This window comes from Ursus maritimus, unplaced genomic scaffold (genome assembly GCF_017311325.1).
Source record: "Ursus maritimus isolate PB19 unplaced genomic scaffold, ASM1731132v1 scaffold_18, whole genome shotgun sequence".
NCBI classification, from domain to species: domain Eukaryota; kingdom Metazoa; phylum Chordata; class Mammalia; order Carnivora; family Ursidae; genus Ursus; species Ursus maritimus.
In genome coordinates this window covers 39,915,667-39,935,123 of record NW_024424230.1, presented here as the reverse complement: position 1 = coordinate 39,935,123, position 19,457 = coordinate 39,915,667, and the positions used below count along the sequence as shown (strand labels likewise).

Here is a 19,457-nt window from a genome sequence, read left to right as displayed (position 1 = left end):
TCCCCTAATACATATATATTCAGATATATATGAACTAAAAGCTTTGACATCATCTGAAAGTTTGTCAGAAATGCAGAATCTCAGCCCTCACCCCAGACCTGCTAAATCAGCATCTTGCATTAGACAGATTCTCTGTCTATTCTCCATACAGTAAAGTTTAAGGGGCACAGCTCTATAATTCACGCCTTGGAAACTCTCTGATTCATCTCCTTCTCTCCACCTCTACTGGTACTGGCATAATCCAGGCCCTGAGTTCTGAAAATTAGCTGTATGTTATAATTACTTAGATATATATTTTTTTTTAATACCCATGCCAAGTTCTACCCCCGGAGATTCTGATTTCATTAATCTACGGTGGAGCCCAGGAATCAGGAATTTTGAAAAACTGCTCAGTTGGTTTTACTCTGTAGCCAACACTGAGAACCACTCGTTGAGGCCAAGATCACCTTTCAACTAGATTATTGTAAGAGTCTCCTAACTGGGGGGCACCTGGGTGGCACAGCGGTTAAGCATCTGCCTTCGGCTCAGGGCGTGATCCCGACGTTCTGGGATCGAGTCCCACATCGGGCTCCTCCGCTGGGAGCCTGCTTCTTCCTCTCCCACTCCCCCTGCTTGTGTTCCCTCTTTCGCTGCCTGTCTCTCTCTGTCAAATGAATAAATAAAATCTTTAAAAAAAAAAAAAAAAAAGGAGTCTCCTAACTGGTGTCTCAGTCTTCAGTCTTCCCAATTTTCCTTCTTCCTAATAGAATGATATTTCTTAAAGTCTGGGCTTAGAGCCTTTCAGTGGCTCACGTTGACTCCACGTTAAGCATATACACCAAAGCAGGACACTCATGGCCCCCCATCATCTGTCCCCTGCTTATTCATCCAAAGCCATTTCTCAGCATGACCTCTCCTCCCCTTGTGTTCTTCTGTATCACAGTCAAACGGAACGATTTGTAGTTTACCAAACGGGCCGTGGTGTTTTTGCCCCTGTGTCTGCTCTTTTTTTTAACAGATTTATTAAGGCAGAAATGATATGCAAAGAACTATACAAATTCAATCAATCTGGTAAGTTTGGACATACGCAAATACTCATGACACCATCACCACAATCAATGTAATAGATACATCCAACACCTTTCAGAGTAGCATTATGTCCCCTTTGTTTTTACATATATGTGTTTTTGTGTGTATAAGTGTTTTTGTGTGTGTGGCAAGAACACTTCACATGAGATCTACCCTCTTAAAAAATGTTGAAGTACGCAACGTTCAGCAATTTCTAAACCTCGCTGTGCTCGTCTATAGTGAAAAGACTTTTATCATAATAACAGAAAGTAAAATGAACTATTTTGACATCGTGTGGAATTTTGGTAGTAAGAAATTTCTAGTTTCCTCAACTAACCTTCTCCTAAGAATTATATCTGTTGTGACTTCCTCACCCAAAGGAGATACCATGAATCAATTAATGGACACTATCAGAAGTAGAACTTGGAGAGCTTAAAAACCTGAGCTATATAAAAAGGAGGAAATGATGTAACATAACAAAATTTTGTTACAAGCTATTTACTAAATATTCATTGAGGACTCTCTGTATGTTAGGCACAATGGAAGATATTAAAGCAGTTCCTGACATTAAAAATATTAATATGCGGGGAAAACAAAACATGCATGCAACAACAATACCTAATACTGATTTAGTACTTTATGTTAGACGGTGTATATAATCCTCATTTCAGCTCTAGAAGATAGACAGGATAAAATCTTTGTATTGTAGATGAAGACAGCAGTTTCTTAATTTTCTCAAGGGCACCCAGCTAACAAGTGGGAAAGGTCAAATGCAAACCAGGTACTGTCTAACTCCCAAAGCCCCACTCCTCCGCGCTGCCCTCTGCTAATTCTTTACAATCAAGGGATGATGGCAAAATGTCATCTGAGTGCTGCATGCATTGGCGGTATAATAATCTCCAATCTTACAGTCAAACAAGAAGCTAATTATCCTAAGATAAAAATTCACTCAGTCTTTTGATGCTGAAAATTTAGATAGTTGGACACATCTGGTTGATTCACAGAACTTTTACTTTTCATCCAGATTGCTTGTCATTATAAATGCCATAACATAAACACAACCAAACTTGAACTGCTCAAGCTTTTCTAAATGGACCTCAAAGCACTCATTGCTCTTTCAGAAGCGTGATGTTGATTTTGATGCGGTATCAGCTTCTGTGTGATAGCCTATAATTAAAAACTTACAATGCTTCATTATGAGGATATAAACTAGAAAATAGAAAGCTGTATTGGTGAGCAATCTTAACATTTATTTCTTTCTGAAGAGCCTAGAAAAATGAGAACTATCACTGGTGTGGCAGTCACCGCTGCGGACTGAGGAACGGGTGTGAGCCCAACACCTTCTGCTCTAAAAAACATAACAAAAGAAAAGTTATGGCAACAAAGTCTACCCACTAGACAGATAACAAGACAGGAGAGCTACAGGATTAAGAACTTGTTTTTTCCAAAAAGACTGAATATGGTATGTGCTGGGTGTATATAAAGCCTAGAACAACCGGGTTCAGTAATGGTGCCACCCTGTTTTCTCACAAGGTCTATTCCTGGATAAGACATCTTAGAACAGAGATGCTAGCAGTAAACTTGTGCTTGAAAAATATCCTAATGAGTCAGATTTTTCCTTTGCGTAGAGCCTTCCTTTCACCCTATTCTACTACTTTGATAGTTTCAGGGTCTTTCCTTCCAAAGAAGGGTTTTGGCTATTTATCAAGCTGTTCGTCTAGTAGATATCATTATTCGCACTTTTATATATTCTTGTTTAATTTAAATCAATCATTTTTTAAAACATATCACTAACTTCATGTGTGGCATCTATCTATCTAATTAATCATTTGATAATATTCACCAACAGACGACCATAAACAGAGAACACAGAAATTCGATCAAACACATTTCCATGCAGTCAAATCACATCAATAATTATTTGGAGGGTTCATTGTGTGTTACTCACACAAATAGGAATGAAATGATTCATCATAATACCCCAGCAGTAGCCAATCAAAAATATAACCATAAGGATTTTCTGTTTTGTTTGCTTGCTTATTTAATATTTAGAGTTATTTTACTTTATTCGTAAAATCCACCATTCTTTGTTGTAAAATCAGAAATTAGTAATGGGGAAAAAAAGAGAAAGAAGAAAGGAGAAAAAATTAAATGAGGAAGGGTAGAAGACGAAATTATCTCATATAACCCCAACAACTCACAAGGAGTTAACTTTTCCTAGGAATAAGTCCTAGAGTAGAATCCCATCTCCAGTATTTGCATACATTGATTCGTTATCTAGCATGAGCTGTAGAAATATTGTGAATGGTGATTTAGTCTTTTTAATTCTGAACTTGGTGTAATTACAACAAATGGTAGACTTACTAGCCTTGATAAAAGAAAAAGATTGGATCAGAGCGTACAAAAAATAAACAATAAAAAAAGTAGATCATCAGGAAAGCACATGAGAATTCATGGCAGTGCAGAATCAGGTGAAAGGTGAAGGTTCAAAGGGGATGAGCGTAGAAATATATTCTTTAGTTACATGTAAGGAAAGCTTTCAGCAGTTACTTAGAGTATAGATACTGAAACTAATATTAAATGTTCTATTTACTTAGATACATATCTTTTTTATTTTATTTTAATTCTAGTATAGTGAACATACAACATTATATTAGTTTCAAGTGTACGATATAGTGATTCAACACGTCCATTCAACACCCAGCGCTCGCCACAAGTACACTCCTTAATTCTCATCACCTGTTTCCTCCATCCTCCTGACCCACCTCCCCTCTGGTAATCATCAGTTTGTTCTCAAGAGTTTAGTGTCTGTTTTTTGGCTTCTCTCTCCCTCTCTCTCTCTGTCTTTTTTTTCCCTTGTTCACTTCTTTTCTTTTAAATTCTACATATGAGTGAAATCGTATGGTATCTGTCTTTCTCTGACTTATTTCACTTAGCGTTGTACTCTCTAGCCCTATCCATGTTGTCGCAAATGGCAAGATTTCATTCTTTTTATGGCTAAATAATATTCCATTATATATATAGCTCACTCTTCTTTATTCATTCATCTATTATGAACATGGGCTGCTTCCGTAATTTGGCTATTGTAAATAATGTTGCTATACATAAGGATGCATGTATCCCTTTAAATTAGTGGGTTTTTTTTTATTTTGGGGGTGAATACCCAGAAGCACAATTACTGAATCATAGGTTAGTTCTATTTTTAAATTTTGAGGAATTTCCACACTGTTTTCCACAGTGGCTGCACCAGTTTGCGTTCCCACCAGCAGTGCAAGAGAGTTCCTTTTTCTGCACAGCCTCACCAACACTTGTTGTTTCTTGTGTTTTGGTTTTAGTCATTCTGACAGGTGTGAGGTGACATCTCATTGTGGTTTTGATTTGCATTTCCCTGATGATGAGCAATGTTGAGCATCTTTTCATACGTCTCTTGGCCATCTGTATGTTTTCTTTGGAGAAATGTCTGTTCAAGTCCTCTGCCCATATTTTAATTGGATTATTTGTTTTTTGGGTGTTGAGTCTCAAAAGTTCTTTATATATTTTGGATACTAACCCTTTATCAGATATATCATTTGCAAATATCTTCTCCCATTCAGTAAGTTGTCTTTTAGTTTTATTGTTTCCTTCGCTGTGCAGAAGCTTTCTTTTTTGATGTAGTCCAATAGTTTATTTTTGCTTTTATTGCCCTTGCTTCAGGAGACATATCAAGAAAAATGTTGCCACAGCCTGTGTCAGAGATCTTACTGCCTGGGCTCTCTTCCAGGATTTTTATGGTTTCAGATCTCACATTTAGGACTTTAAGCCATTTTAATTTATTTTTTTATATAGTATAAGAAAGTAGTCCAGTTTCATTCTTTTGAATGTAGCTCACCAGTTTTTCCAACACCATTTGTTGAAAAGACTGTCTTTTTTCCCATTGGATATTCTTTCCTGCTCTGTCAAAGATTAATTGACCATATACCTGTGGGCTTATTTCTGGGTTTTCTATCCTGTACCATTGATCTATGTGTCTATTTTTGTGCCGGTACTATACGTTTTCGATTCCCACAGCTTTGTAATATAACTGGAAGTCTGGACTTGTGAGAAATATGTATCATAATTATAATTTGTTGTGCACATTGATGTTAACCTTTGACTCAATTACCTAATAAAATACATGAAATTTATTCGCAATCACTTCCTCTGGGTTTTTTTTATTATTATTGAGATTTTTAATGAGATAATTGTAGATTCACATGTAGTTGTCAGAAATGATACAGAGAAGACCGTTGTACAACTTTTCATTTTCTCTGGAATATATACTCAGGAGTACAATTGCTGAGTTATATGGTCGCTGCATTTTTGGTTTTATAAGAAACTACCAAACTATTTTTCATCATTTGATTTCATTTCTTGTTTTAACCATTCTGACAGGTGTGTAATGATATCTTGTGGATTTAATTTGCATTACCTTGAGGTATAATGATATCGAACATCTTTTATATGCTTATTTGTCATCTGTATTATCTTCTTTGTTAAAATACCTATTAATGTCTTTCGCTCATTTTTAAATTGTGTTATTTGTTTGTATACTGTTGAATTGTGGGTGCCCTTTATACACTCTAACTACTAGTCCTTTGTTGGAGATGAGTCTTGAAAATGTTTTCTCCCAGTCATAGTTTATCTTTTTGTCCAATTCCCACGGGCTTTCACAGAGGAAAAATTCCACGTTTTAATGAGTACCAATTTATTAATTTCGATTGTGCTTTTAGAATCCTTTGTCTACCGCTAGATCCCAAAGATTTTCTCCTATGTTTTTTCTGAAAGTTTTCTATTTTTACGTTTTACTTTTAACTCTATGATTTATTTTCAGTTAATCTTTGTGTAAGGTTTGCATTTTAGGTCAAGGGTCCTTTGGTTTGGTTTTGTTTTTGTTCATCTTTTTCCCATGCATATTCAATTGTTCAGGCAGCATTTGTCGAAAGACTATTTTTCCTTCCTTGAACTGGTTTTATACCTTTCTCAAAAATCAACTGGGTGTATTTGTGTGGCTGTGTCTCTGGTGTTCTTTTCTGATTCATTGATCTATATGCCTATTTTTCCACCGATACCACATTGTCTTCATTACTAGAGCTCTATGGTAAGGCTTCATACCAAGTAGAATAATTCTTCCCACCTTATTTTTCTTTGTGAAGATTGTTTTAAATGTTTTAGGGCCTGTACCTTGTCAAAAGAAATTTTAAAATGAGTATGCCTGCTCTACCAAAAAAAATTTTTGTTGTTGAAATTTTTTGATATAGTTTGCTTGATTTTATTTTTAAAATACCAAGAGCTACTTCGGTTATTACTAAAAACTGGTTTTTAAAAAAGGCTCATAGACAGATACAGGTATCTTGATGAATGGGCTCTCATTCAGAAGTCCCACAGATTATATAAGGGGATGGTCAGGCCTTGTTCCTGTAACAAGATAATAGGTCACAATGTCATACACCAGGTAGTTCAGTAATCAATATTTTTTTGTATTTACATACAGACAGCCACGATGAGCTTTGCTGCTCTTCAGACATACGTCTTGTGAAAAGGGAGTAGTAAACCTGTCTATGTTTGTACGCTCACAGAACCAAGATTAGGATGAATTTGTCTGTTCTTTCTTTGGAAAAAGGAACTGGCATCTTGGCTAACAGTCATAATTTTACAATGATTAATTTTAAGCTTTTATTCACATTCATCATAATTAGAATCAGAATTCTGCGTGAGGCACTAGTAGCCTCCTTCCGAAAATCAAATGGACTCTAATTAAGACTCGATGAGATACTTGGCAGAACCATGGAGCCTTCTGGGTCACTTTCGGCACGTTCTTTGTGAAGAGCCATCCACGTGAAGCAGCCGGAGCTCCAAAAGGACATTTGACTGGTAAATTGACTTGATTGATTCAAATTTGATTACATACTAGAAACACATTTTGTTCAAGTTAAGCACATTAATATATATCAGTTAGAATAAAGACCCAATTGCTTCTTTGTTATTCATTAATGAAACTTAATGACTTCAACAAAACATTAATGAAGAAAAAATATTGGCTTGCATAATTCATTTGGAAAAATTAATTAATTGTTGTATTAAGGGCAGCCTGTTCCACAAAGTAATTACAGAGGCTTTGATGGAGAATTGCTTTATGTTATTTATTAAGCAAGCTGTTGTTTACCTTTTTCATTTTACATTGAGTTGTTATGCATATAGTTCTTTTCCCCCTAAAGAAGGAAATAAAGTCAACTTACAGTGATGATGTAACTATGTTCTTATCGTTGATAAGGTGACTGCATTTTAACACGTTTACTAAGCTCTACATGCATTACAAAGATGGTAATGTGCTACCCAACCAGATTTTCAACAGTAATATCTGACCAATAATGTCCTTATTTAGTAGGCGACTAGAAGGCAGAAATGGAATAAAATAAACTTTAGCAAGGTAGCATTGTGGCTCTTATTTTGATTAGGCAAAGCCATGGTTTGTTAATATTGTAACATAAAAGTACCAGAACTAAATATTTAATAAGAAAATTGCAATATTTAATGTTTTCTGAAATGCATTATCAAGGGCCTTACGAATGAATAATTAAACATAAAGCTGAATCGATAGCTTAGAATTCTTATTTTCTTTCACTTCTGTTTTCTTCTATGACCTTGATCTACACACTAAAACTCGTCATATCCATTTATGTAAAATAGAAACATTAACAGAAAAATTCTCAGTAAGTATAGACTAATGACTTTAATTGGTTTGACAATACAATCATAAGAATTAATATTATTAAGATTAATCCTTAATATGATGTTCATTAAGTTATTTCTTTCATTAGACACAACTAGGAAAGAGCAAGTAATTTGTTTTAAATTAGAAACAGGTGATCAAAAGCAACTCATCTTTTAGAAGATAATTCATTATCTGCTGTGAATAAATGAAAGCATTTCTACATTGAATTGCCTCAAAGAGCCTTCCATTCCATCACCCGGTAGATTATTTTGCAGGTAATAGCAAGACCACTTGCATAATGGCACCATGTTTCATTAAGATAAAAAAAGATAAAACCCGAAATAGTCGCATTCCAAAATACATCAGCCCGGCTCTCTGCTGATCGGCTTTAGCTTTTTCATTGCTATATGGATATGATGGATATTTTTCAAAACCTAGTTTAGACAAACTGTTCGGAAAGGAATGAGTTCTCCTGATCAAACGAAAATTAAGCTGAAAACAGATGTTCTTCCTCCCTCCCCCCTATGGAAATATTTAAGAATAAGAGACAATTATTTCTCTGAACTGTTAAGTCCTCCCAGGATTTTTCTCCTTCATACATTATGCAGCAACTCTTTTAAACTCATCCTATCTCAGAGGGGTGAAAGCTAGAGAAAATAAATGAAGGAATGCCACTATGAATATCATTCTTTCCGGGGAGACGGGCACAGGTCTGCTCGAGTCCCTTATTTCTGTTATACCACAAATGCGAATAGCTCAGACCTTTTTTAAAACCTGAGATCTCCCCACTTTATTCATTTCTCAAGTAACCACGGGATGGCAGCATAGGACGATAAATCAAAATTGATGGCTTCATTCAAAATCATCCACCGGAGGTTATTCATCAGACGTGAATCCTTTTGGTGCCTAACACGTGCAACAGGTAACAAAGTCACTGGTGGGGAAAACGTGTGTGGTATTTAGTCCACCCGTGTGTGGTTGCAATGACACCTCACCAAGTAATTTCTCAATTTAGTCCAGTAGAAAACATAACAGCATCCATCTTTCAGGCTGTAGTATCTTGTCGGGTCACGGCGTTATCAGCGCGAACACGAATTTACAGTGAGAAGTATTAGAGCTTCAAGAAATGTAAAATATCCGTCCATGACAGTCTCACGGTTTGCTTTTTAGAAATCAATACCCAGTTTCCTGTCTCTGGTGCCATTTCCCTCTCTCATAAAAGAGAAACTCAAATGTACAAAAATCCATTCCGATGATATGGAGTTCTTTTGGCTCATTAACACGGGATTTTTAATATTCCCATTATCTTCTCGCAGAAGAGGATTAATTTATCTTCAAGCAGGATGAACTAGCCAATGAATTTTAGGTACTTTTTAAAGTTTAAAAATTGCAATATTTTCAAAAATTAGTTTAGATTTAGTATCGCCACATTCTATATTTTGTTACTTTACATATATTTCCTATTTCCTCACATGCCTACAATCACTTCTAATGATATTAATTGTCATGGTTAGAAATCCTCTCTCAGGACCCCATTTTCCCTCGGATGTTGGAGAACACTATTCTGTAAGGAAATGTTTCGTAAAAGATGTTCCACTTGAGGAATTCTACATACTTTTTCTTTTGAGAAAAAGAATGCACATTAACATATTAAATCTCTGAAAAGTCCTACAAAGAACTAGTTTATCTAATAAATCCAGCTTTTAATCCCTGTTGTTATCATGCACTAATAAATGCTGATTTAAAACATATAAGTCAAAACGTTAAGATTACACTTCAAGATCCATAATATTTCTCGCATTCCAAACTGGCATTTGACTTCACAAATACTGACTATCCAATCCGCTCAGTTGTCAAAATATTTAACCTTGAAAATCTCATCAAATTCCAAAATTCCTGAGACAACTATTTTAATCCTATTTTGAAAATTTCTCATATATAGTAAATAATGTATAATTCAGTGTATCTAAAATAAAATTTAAAAAATAAAATAAAATTTTTATGTGAAAATTGTGCACCATGTAATGATAACTTGGACTTAACCTTGAAAAATAACATCAATATATGTTGCCATCTAGTGGCCATTTCTTAAATCACAGTTTGGACTAAACACAGTGGACATTTGGCTCAAAGGGGGTCTCACAGAGATTACATCCAGAAATAGAATTTTAGAGTAGATCATCATTCAACTCAGGTTGACTTGTAATTCTGTTTAATTGCTATGAGAATTTTATTTTGGAAATCTATTTAGTTATTTCATTGACCAATTTTCTAAACATCTCGAGTGCCTCTAAGTGTAAAGAGGTTTACTATTTCGAGGGGGTTGGATGTTAGGCTGATTTTGCTCTGCCTGCTCATACATATTTCTGCCTATGTGCCTTTAATTTACAAATTTACGAATCATGTCAAGTTCGTGACTGTCACATTGCCTTTCAGAAGAAGGGATACATAATACGTCAGCTAATGGCAAATAATGAAAATTAAACTTGGGTTCAGTTCCCCAAGTGGTGGAATGTGCCTAATTTAAGCCTCAAGAATAGTTACAATTTCATCCATTTAACAAATACTTTTTAAATACCTCCTTCGTACCTTGTTACATGCTAGTTAGCAGAAAAAAATAATAAACAGGATACACCCAATCTCTGCCTCATGGGCCTCTCCAGGAGGAAACAAGCTTTGAGGGACGACAATGCATAGAAAGTACTTAATTAGAATTTAACCTAAGAATCAATTCCATCCATTCAATAACCACCTTCCTGAGTGTATTGGGGAAGAAGGGGTCTTCACACTTCACACAGCTACTTCTCTGCCTCTGTGCCCGGCTGGTCACAGCGTGTATCATCTACCACTGCCCAAGACAGTGTTGCAGTCAACCACAGGACTCAGTCAATGTGAGACAGCCACTTTCCTTCACTGGTTTCCTCCTTGGTGTCTCAAAATACCAAGACAAAACACTGTAAGCATTCATAAGACAGAACAAAATGCTTAGGGATAAATAGAAAGAATTCCAACGTAGAAGAAAAACTGTACATGAACTATAATCATCACCGTAGTCAAAAATGATAAGCACCCAGAGGTTTATGTCTCAGAACAGACATCTCTGGGGTTGGACCCAAATTCCTAGGAGTGCCATTCTGTCCTCAGGTTCATGTTCTTCTCAGATAACTCCTGACTTTGCAAACCCTTATATAAACCTGTATTGTCTTTAGGAAAATCCCACACTCCACCTTCAGGGGTCAGTGACCTCTAAGACCCCTTAGATACCCAACCAGAAACTCTCAATCTCCAGCAAGACTCCCAAAACTGTTCAGAGTGGATGTCCGTCCCTAAAGCCAGCTCCTTTTAGAGACAGTCCGCCATGGAGGCGTTCAGAGGCACTTCGTTCTTCTGGGCATCCAGCCAGCCAGGGATGAACCCAACACGGGCTTCCAGGACACAAGCATACACACGTACTAACTCTCAGGGCAGTACAGCCTGAATTCACAATAAGAAAAAGACATATTTTCCTAAAGCAACCCCTCATTTGAGCTCAGTACAGGCAATATTTTCTGTGTCCCAAAGAACAGTGGCAGTTCCCTTTTGGTTTTTCTTTCTTCCTTTTTTTTTTTTTTTTTTAAGCTATGTTCCAGGGCCTCCTATTGTGTAAGACAAGCAAGTAGTAAATTGAGTCCATTGTGGAACCATATACCCTTCGATGACTATCTCTTAGCTACATATAGACACAGAAGATATTTTGAAACTAAATTTATTGGGAGCTTTTCCCACTTTGTAAGCCAGATCACGTTCATGAACAAGGCATCCTATGGTCATTTGTTTAGGTAAAGGAAGTAAAGATAATTTCTTCTTCGACCCACTCTCCTACCCCAGCAACACCTAGAGGTAGGAGCTAGGTAGTGATGGTGATGATGGTGGTATGGAAGGGAAGAGCAGGTGAATATCCTCCAGTTACACAGCTAGCATTAGCACTAATGAGCTTGAATGAAGGGAATCAGACTTGTAAGGGAATGAGAATTCTAAGTAGACCAAAACACATATTCAAAGGCCTCAGTGTAAAAAGGAGCATCAGTTAGTAATACATGGACATCAGCATTCCTCAGCAGTCAATTATGACTTCTTCAAGTCAACTTTTTTAGAATATGTGTTTCTTTCAGTGAATTGTGTTAACTATGTTATGTCTCTTTATGTTACTGAAATTCGGGCTTGGTTATACTCCAATGGTATCTACTCCCCATCTTCCCCAGACTAAGTGCACTAAACTATGCAATCCAACCCCAAAAGCACAGAAATGAGAGGCCATTTGCAACCACATACCCACTGCACCAGGTGTCCTGAAGTCTGCTTAGAGACTCAGGTGTGGGGACATCACAGAGCAGAAATCCCCATGAGATAAGAATTGTGGTGTAGCCTTAAGACATTGTTCATCCCATTGTTCAGCTGTTGGACGTGAAGTGCAAGTTTTCTTGAGACAAGCAGTGTGACACTTTCACTTACATGGGAACAGGACAGCTGACCATTGAGGGCTCTGGATATCATTGTGTGACCTCTCCACTCGCACTATTCACAGCTAGCAGCTGGGAGTCTCTGCCAATAAACAACAAAGTGTTGAGGTCAGCTTCCAAGGCTGACGGTGGCGTCACTCAAAATGGCGCTGACCCATTCTGGATGGGTTCATCCCACCCGAGAGAGTCCCCCTCCCTTCAAGGATAGACTAAGTCTCTTCCTTCACTACATCCAGAGTGTAGGAAGAAGTACAGAGAGAGAGAGAGAGGAGAGTTTTCATAACTTGTTCTCCTGGAAAGAAGTTCCAAAGTACCTGGGGAAAGAGAAGTATCAATTAGCAGGTAAGAAAGGAAAAAAGTTAGATTTGTAATAACATTTTGATAGGAAACAATGGTAAAATGACCACTGACTGAAGTCAGTTGGCCTATGAAGCGGTACAATGAGAGAGAGAATGCAAGAGAGGCAGAGAGAGAGGCTGTTATTTTCAAAGTGATTATTTTTAATCAATCCCTACTCAACAGAGTTTCAAATTTTCAAAACTTGACTAAAATGATAGAAGTGTCCCTGTTTGTTTCAAATACTTTAATATTTGGAATTTTTTTAAATTTTATTTTATTGTGGTAAAAATACTTAGCACGAGCAAATTTTAAGTGTACAGTACAGTATTGTTGATTATAGGGTCAGAGTTGTACAGGAGATCTCTAGAACGTTTTCATCTTGCATGCCTGAAACACTATACACCCACTAAATAGCCACCCCTCATTTCTCCCTTCCCCAGCCCCTGGTGACCAGCATTATACTCTTTGTTTCTCTAAATTTGACTGTTTTAGGCATCCCATATAAGGAGAACCACACAATATTTGTCTTTCTAAGACTGGCTTATTTCACTTAGCATAATGTCCTCATTGTTCATCCATATTATTGCATATTGCATAATTTCCTTCTTTTGAAAGGCCAAATAATAAATATTGCAGTGACTGTATATAGTGTATTTTCTTTATCCATCTGTCAATGGAATCTTGAGTTGTTTCCACATCTTAGCTATTGTGAATAGTGCTGCAATAAACATGGGACTGTTAATATCTCTTTGAGATCCTGATTTCATTTTTTAATAAATACCCATAAGTGGGATTGCTAGATCATAGGGTCATTCTATTTTTAATTTACTGAGGAACCTACATACTGTTTTCCATGGTCGCTGCACCATTTTTGCATCCTTACTAACGGTGTAGAGGGGTTCTAATTTCTCCACATCCCAGCTTATTGTTATCTGTTTTTGTGATAATTGTCATCCTGGGAAGTGTGAAACAATATTCACTGTGATTTTAGTTCACATTTCCCTGATGATTAATGACATTGAGTGAGCATTTTTTGCACATACCCCTTGGGTATTTGTATGACTTCTTTAGAGAAGTATCTATTCAAGTCCTTTGCCAATTTGTGTATCAGGTTATTAGGGTTGTTTTGCTGTTGTTGTTGTTGTTGCTGTTGTTGTTGTTGTTGTTGTTATTGAGTTACAGGAGTTCCTCAGATATTTAGGGGATTAACCCCTTACCACTTACATAGTTTGAAAATAGTTTCTCCCATTCTGTAGGTTGCCTTTTCATCTCATTGATTTTCCCCCCTCTGCTGTGGATCTCTGTAATTCTAAACCAAGATGTTCGGAAGCTATCAGAATCCCAGCCTACCAACAGAAAAATTAGGTGCTTTTCCAATGTGCAAACTAAAAACTCAGTACGACTAAATAAAAATAAGTTAAAAAACATCTGTTGCTGAATAACAAATTATCCCCGAACTCAGTGGCTTAAAAAGACACATCTGTATTATCTCACAGCTTCTTTGTTTAAGAAATCGAGCCCAGCCCAGCTGGCTGTTACACTTTCAAGTCCTTCACATGTTGCAGCCGCCGTGCCAGCTTGGCTAGAATGCAATCATCACGAGGCTCGGGTGGGTAAAGATATGCCCCCATGTTCACACGGTTGTAGGCAGGATCCTGTTCCTCATGGGCTGTTGTACTGAGGATTTAGTGCCTTTCTGGGTCTCGGCATCCCCAACATGGAGGCTTGCTTCATCAAAAAGTACAAAATGTGCAAGAAGCCAATAGAATCTTCAAGCAAAATGGAAGCTACAGTATTTTGTAACCAAATTACAGAAGTAACATCTCATCCATTTTGTTGTACTCTATTAGTTAGAATCAAGTCCCTCTGTCCAGCTCACACCCAAGGGTGTGAAGACTAGGATATGGATGCTATTGGGAACCATTCTAGAAGTCTTCCTACTACAGATGGGAGGAAGCGTTTTGATGAGGTCTGTGTAACTTCTTACTACACACATTCATATACAAGAGACAGGAATCTGCCCTTCTAACTGGAATGACACATCCTCCATGTCTCTGAGACCTGAAAAAATATCTTTAGTCTCATTCCAAAGGAAGAGTAAGGAAGAGTCTCAGCGATTGGATAATACATTGGATAACATGCAATCCGGGCATACTAGTGACATCTGCCAATGTGCTCATGTCAGCAGCCAGCCTCAATATTTCCAGAGCCACCTAATGTCCGGCCAGTATCTAACTTTAACAATATTTAATCACACTGATTCAGTCAGCAATTATATTAGACGTCATCATTGGAAACGGTGCTGTAGGGGTCAGGATTTAAGGAAAACAAAACATTTAAGCTAGTTTTAGCAAAAGATAAGGGAGTGAAGTGCTTACAGATTTGTGAAGGCTGAGGAAACAGATTGAGTTGAATTGAACTGAACTGAACTGGTCGTATATGTAGGAAATAATACGGAGCCACACTGAAGAACAAAGGTACTGAGGGCGCTCTTCTGCAGTGGCCGGCTCTGGGCGTAAGCCTGCGCAGCCACATTCAAGAACTTACCACTGTCAGGACAAAGCCACAGTCAAGAAGCAACAATTTTCAGGGAGTTGTCAGAGGAAAAAAAAAAAAAGATGCCTTTAAAAGACTTATTTTCACGGAAGAAACAGAAACCAAGCCTCTGCCTGCCTTCTGCTTCCCGGCACCTGTGCAAAAGCATCTGATGGACGGGAACCTAAACTGCAGCCAAAACCTGAAATGCAACAGAGTCTAAGACATGTAGCTTTTATTTTTCTAGCTTGGACACTCCAGGACGGTGGAACAGAAGGCAGAGGGAAAGGCTGTGTTGAGTGGTTCTGGGTCCGTCTGAGTGACAGCTTGTCAGGCCTTTGAATCTGACTCAAAGGAATTCCTGGCACCATCAGATGAAAGACGATAGCCACACGTCCCTTCCCTATCATTGTATCAGCTTCTGGCCTCCCTTTCCTGCCTGTGTTCCAGGAGCAGATGCTAGCTCGTCAATGTCTACGCAGTAAATAGTTAGAGGAGTATAAAACGCGATGAACTGAGATCCGTGTCCCCTGAAGGTACACAGTATTTCTGCTGGAACAAGTGTGCTTTAGGGGAAGAGTTTTTAAACCATCCCATTTTGTTTAAGTTAAAGGGGGTTGCAATTGTTATATTTGCTTTTAGCAAACTTACAAGAAACAAGAGAAAACCCATATGATGTGGAGGAGAGGTCATGGTCACACAGGAAGATACAGATCTTACGCTTCAGCGGCTGAGACACAAATGGAAGAGGCGTTCACAGCCAATAGGTGTTACATGGTAAGGGTCCAGAGTACACAGCCTGGCCTGATCTGAGGACTAGATCAATTTCAGTTTCCTTTTGTCAACCAGCACTACCTAATATCTTGCCACTGGATTCCAGGTTTCTTCCCATACTTTGATACTTTGATTTTATGACAGTTGCACCTTCTTCCCTTTTTTTTCCCTGTGGTTCTACATGAACTGCTATTTTGAGTAACATAACCACATCAATACATGCGTCCAAACTCACGGTTTTGAGTTATCCGGTTGGTCTGCCTGATACCATTTTTTAATTATAGCTGGAAATTTCCGTCTCCCTCCCCCATTTTTTCTTTTTGCCTCTCTTAATGAAAATTTCTTTTCCTTGGGCCTTAGTAAACCCTCCTTAATTCTACAAGATTCTACTGTGATGTAAGATAACCTACACCCTCAGTGTGAATGCTGTCCCCTTGAATGCTTTTGCTTCCAGAGTTCTAGTTTTCCTGCTTTCTCTAAACTCTGGCACTGAGTCTATTCTTCTAGATAAGAATCTTGGCTATTTTGTTTTTACTTCTGTCTGTACTAACTTGTTTAATAAATTTCTGACTCTGGTTTTGGTATTCAGAGTAGCAATTTAGTATGTCTGTCTACTATTTCTCTTGCGATCTGCCTATTAGTTTCTCCTGAAGCTCTTAGCCACATACTCGAATGTTGTCTTTCTCGCCTTGTATATATTTATTTTCTTCATCAAACACCCTTCAACTGTGTCGCATCTGTGTCTTGGTAGGATGGCTACTCTTCTCAGTTTGAACATTCTTACCCTCCTCAGTACTCTCACACAGAGATTAAAAATCCGTACCTTCGTGGAAAAGAAAACTCCCACATTACATGGGATAGCTTAAAATATGGTCTTTAGGGGGCCTGGGTGGTTCAGTTGGTTAAGCGTCTGCCTTCCGCTCAGGCCATGATCTCAGGGTCCTGGGATCGAGCCCCGCCTTAGGCTCCCTGCTCAGCAGGGAGTTGCTTCTCCTTCTCCCTCTGCTTCCCTGCTCCTCCTGCTTCTGCTCTCTGTCTCTGTCTCTCTCTCTCTCTTTCTCTTGCTCTCAAATAAATAAAACCTTGAGAGAAAGAAAGAAAGAAAGAAAGAAAGAAAGAAAGAAAGAAAGAGAAAGAAAGAAAGAAAGAAAGAAAGAAAGAAAGAAAGAAAGAAAGAAAGAAATCACAAAGGAAAAACCATAGAGAGCAGAAAACTGCCAGAGAGGAAGTTTGTGTTCACCTTGAGACCTTAGCTTGGGCAGGAAGGTCACACACAGCTTTTCATCTATCAGGCACTAGGCCTGCGGAGTGGAAGAAGAAACTTTGCTGCCGTGAAAATGGAAAAGATCCCTACTGAGATAGTGTAGACTCATAAAATTTGGGGATAGTATGTATTTTATTGTTGATACTTTTCTTTCAGTGTTTATATCTTAATAATGAACACATATTACTTTTATTATCACTGTTTTTTTAAAAAACAGAAACAAAAAAGTTTAATGAGATCATCAGAGATATTTACAAACTATATGCACAAGAAGGTTTATCATGCTATTAAGTGGTGATGGACGCACTGGGGCATTAACATTTTGGCACACTCCTGCAGGCCATCAAAATCATAAAGCAACTCAAGTTTCTCCAATATTTATCCTTGTTTCATCATTTAATCCTTTTAAAGTGTTTGGTGGGTCGTTCTCTCAAAATGACCCCTTTATTCTTAAAGGTCTTATTTGGACAAATTTTTATCCATGAAGCATTTGTTAGTTAATTGAAAAGGTAATTGAAAACAAAACCAACTTTGAACCCTACTTGTGAAGACATCTTATAATTACAATGTTAATTGGGTTGATAAAATCAACACAGTTCCGAAAATTACCTTCACAAAAATAATTCCTATGTTCACATATTGTAGTTTCACCTTCAAAGAAAAAGTGCTCTTTAAAAAGGGAAGTATAAGAAATCGCCAAAAACAGGAAAAAAAGGACTTTAAATATGAAGTCAATACCACTAGATATTTTAAATTGTATTTTAAAAAAGAGAAATAGAGGCACTTGGGTGGCTCAGTTCATTAAACATTTGGCTCTTGATTTCGGCTCAGGTCCTGATCTCAGGGTCCTGGTATCAGGCCCCAACGTTGAGCTCCACACTCAGTGGGGAATCTGCTTGAAGATTCTCTCTCCCTCGCCTTCTACCCCTCCCCGCCTCATGTGCGAGCATGCTCACTCTCTCTCTCTCTCTCAAATAAATAAATCTTTTTTTAAAAAAGAGAGAGAAATAGTTACCCCTGCTTTTAAATTTTTAGAAAGCAAATAATTTTATGACTTGAAATAAAATATAAGCAATATTTGAAGTTTATATTAAAGACTTGAAATATAAAGATATTTACCAACTATACAGGAAAATCAAATACAGCATCATAATATTTTACATAAATATTACCCAAATCAGAAAAGATTTTATAAATAACTTCTATGGGCAAATGTTATCATTGAACCTCAATCATTAGGACTTAGTATCTTACTGTGGCACAATGGGGAATAAAGCTATTCTCTTGCACAGTAAGTAATGCATCCTTTGACTTTGTTTTTATTCCCTAGATCATCTTTCCACATACGAAATGTCAGAAAGTAGGGAGAAACACGAAAAAAATTGGAATTATTTGCATAACTAAAACCCTTTGGAATCCAACATCCGCAAAATGGCAGATGAGGAGGGCCCTAACTCTGCTTCTCACATAAGACGTTGACACAACAACCAGAAGCTATCTAAGCCAACTCTGTAAGAGCTCTGGAAACAAAGGACTGCTACCCAGCAAACCTCCAATCAAGAGAAAACCAACTCCAAAAAGGCAGGGATGTTTTGAATTTTTACTTGCCCTCACCCCACCTCTTCCCTGGCCTTGAGAGCAACTGCCCGGTTGCCAGCTGCTCTAATCCTTGGACATGTTTCTGTATGTCTGTCTAATAAAGCTGAAGGATATCTGTACAACTGACTTGTTAGCCTCTGTCTCCCGTAACGTGGAATGTAGGCATGAACAAGTGGCAAACACTCTTCATGAAAGCTATAAGGGGACTACACAACCCACAGCACTTGGAGTCAAAGATTATGGATAGAGACATTTAACAGACCATCCAAGGCCTGAAGGCAAATCTAGGGGTCAGACTGGGAAATCAGGACATCCAAAACCAATTGCTTAGGGGCTCCCGGGTGGCTCAGCTGGTTAAGCGTCTGTCTTCGGCTCAGGTCATGATCCCAGGGTCCTGGGAAGGAGTCCCATGTTGGGCTCCTTGCTCAGTGAGGAATCTGCTTCTCCCTTCCCCTCTGCCGCACGTGTACTCTCTCTCTCTCAAATAAATGAAATCTTTAAAAGAAAAACAAGTGCTTAGACAGAGGATTTGAGAAAGTCATATGCATGCCTAGGCAAGGTGCATGCTCAATAAAGTCCTGAGAAAACCTTAAACCTTCACTTTCAGTGATCCCTAGGCTTGGAGCAAACCTAGCTAATCCGTGAAAGATGCCCCCCCCCCCCACACCGA

General features: G+C 37.9%; 1 long non-coding RNA gene across 1 annotated transcript in view; it reads right to left on the bottom strand.

The window, feature by feature from the left end:
* Window positions 1–11,393: 11,393 nt before the first annotated feature.
* LOC121103262 overlaps window positions 11,394–19,457 on the bottom strand; it is a 17,879-nt gene continuing 9,815 nt past the window's right edge. Inside the window, exon 2 of the long non-coding RNA XR_005835410.1 lies at window positions 11,394–12,358. This is a non-coding gene — a long non-coding RNA (uncharacterized LOC121103262). The remainder of the gene's footprint in view (window positions 12,359–19,457) is intronic.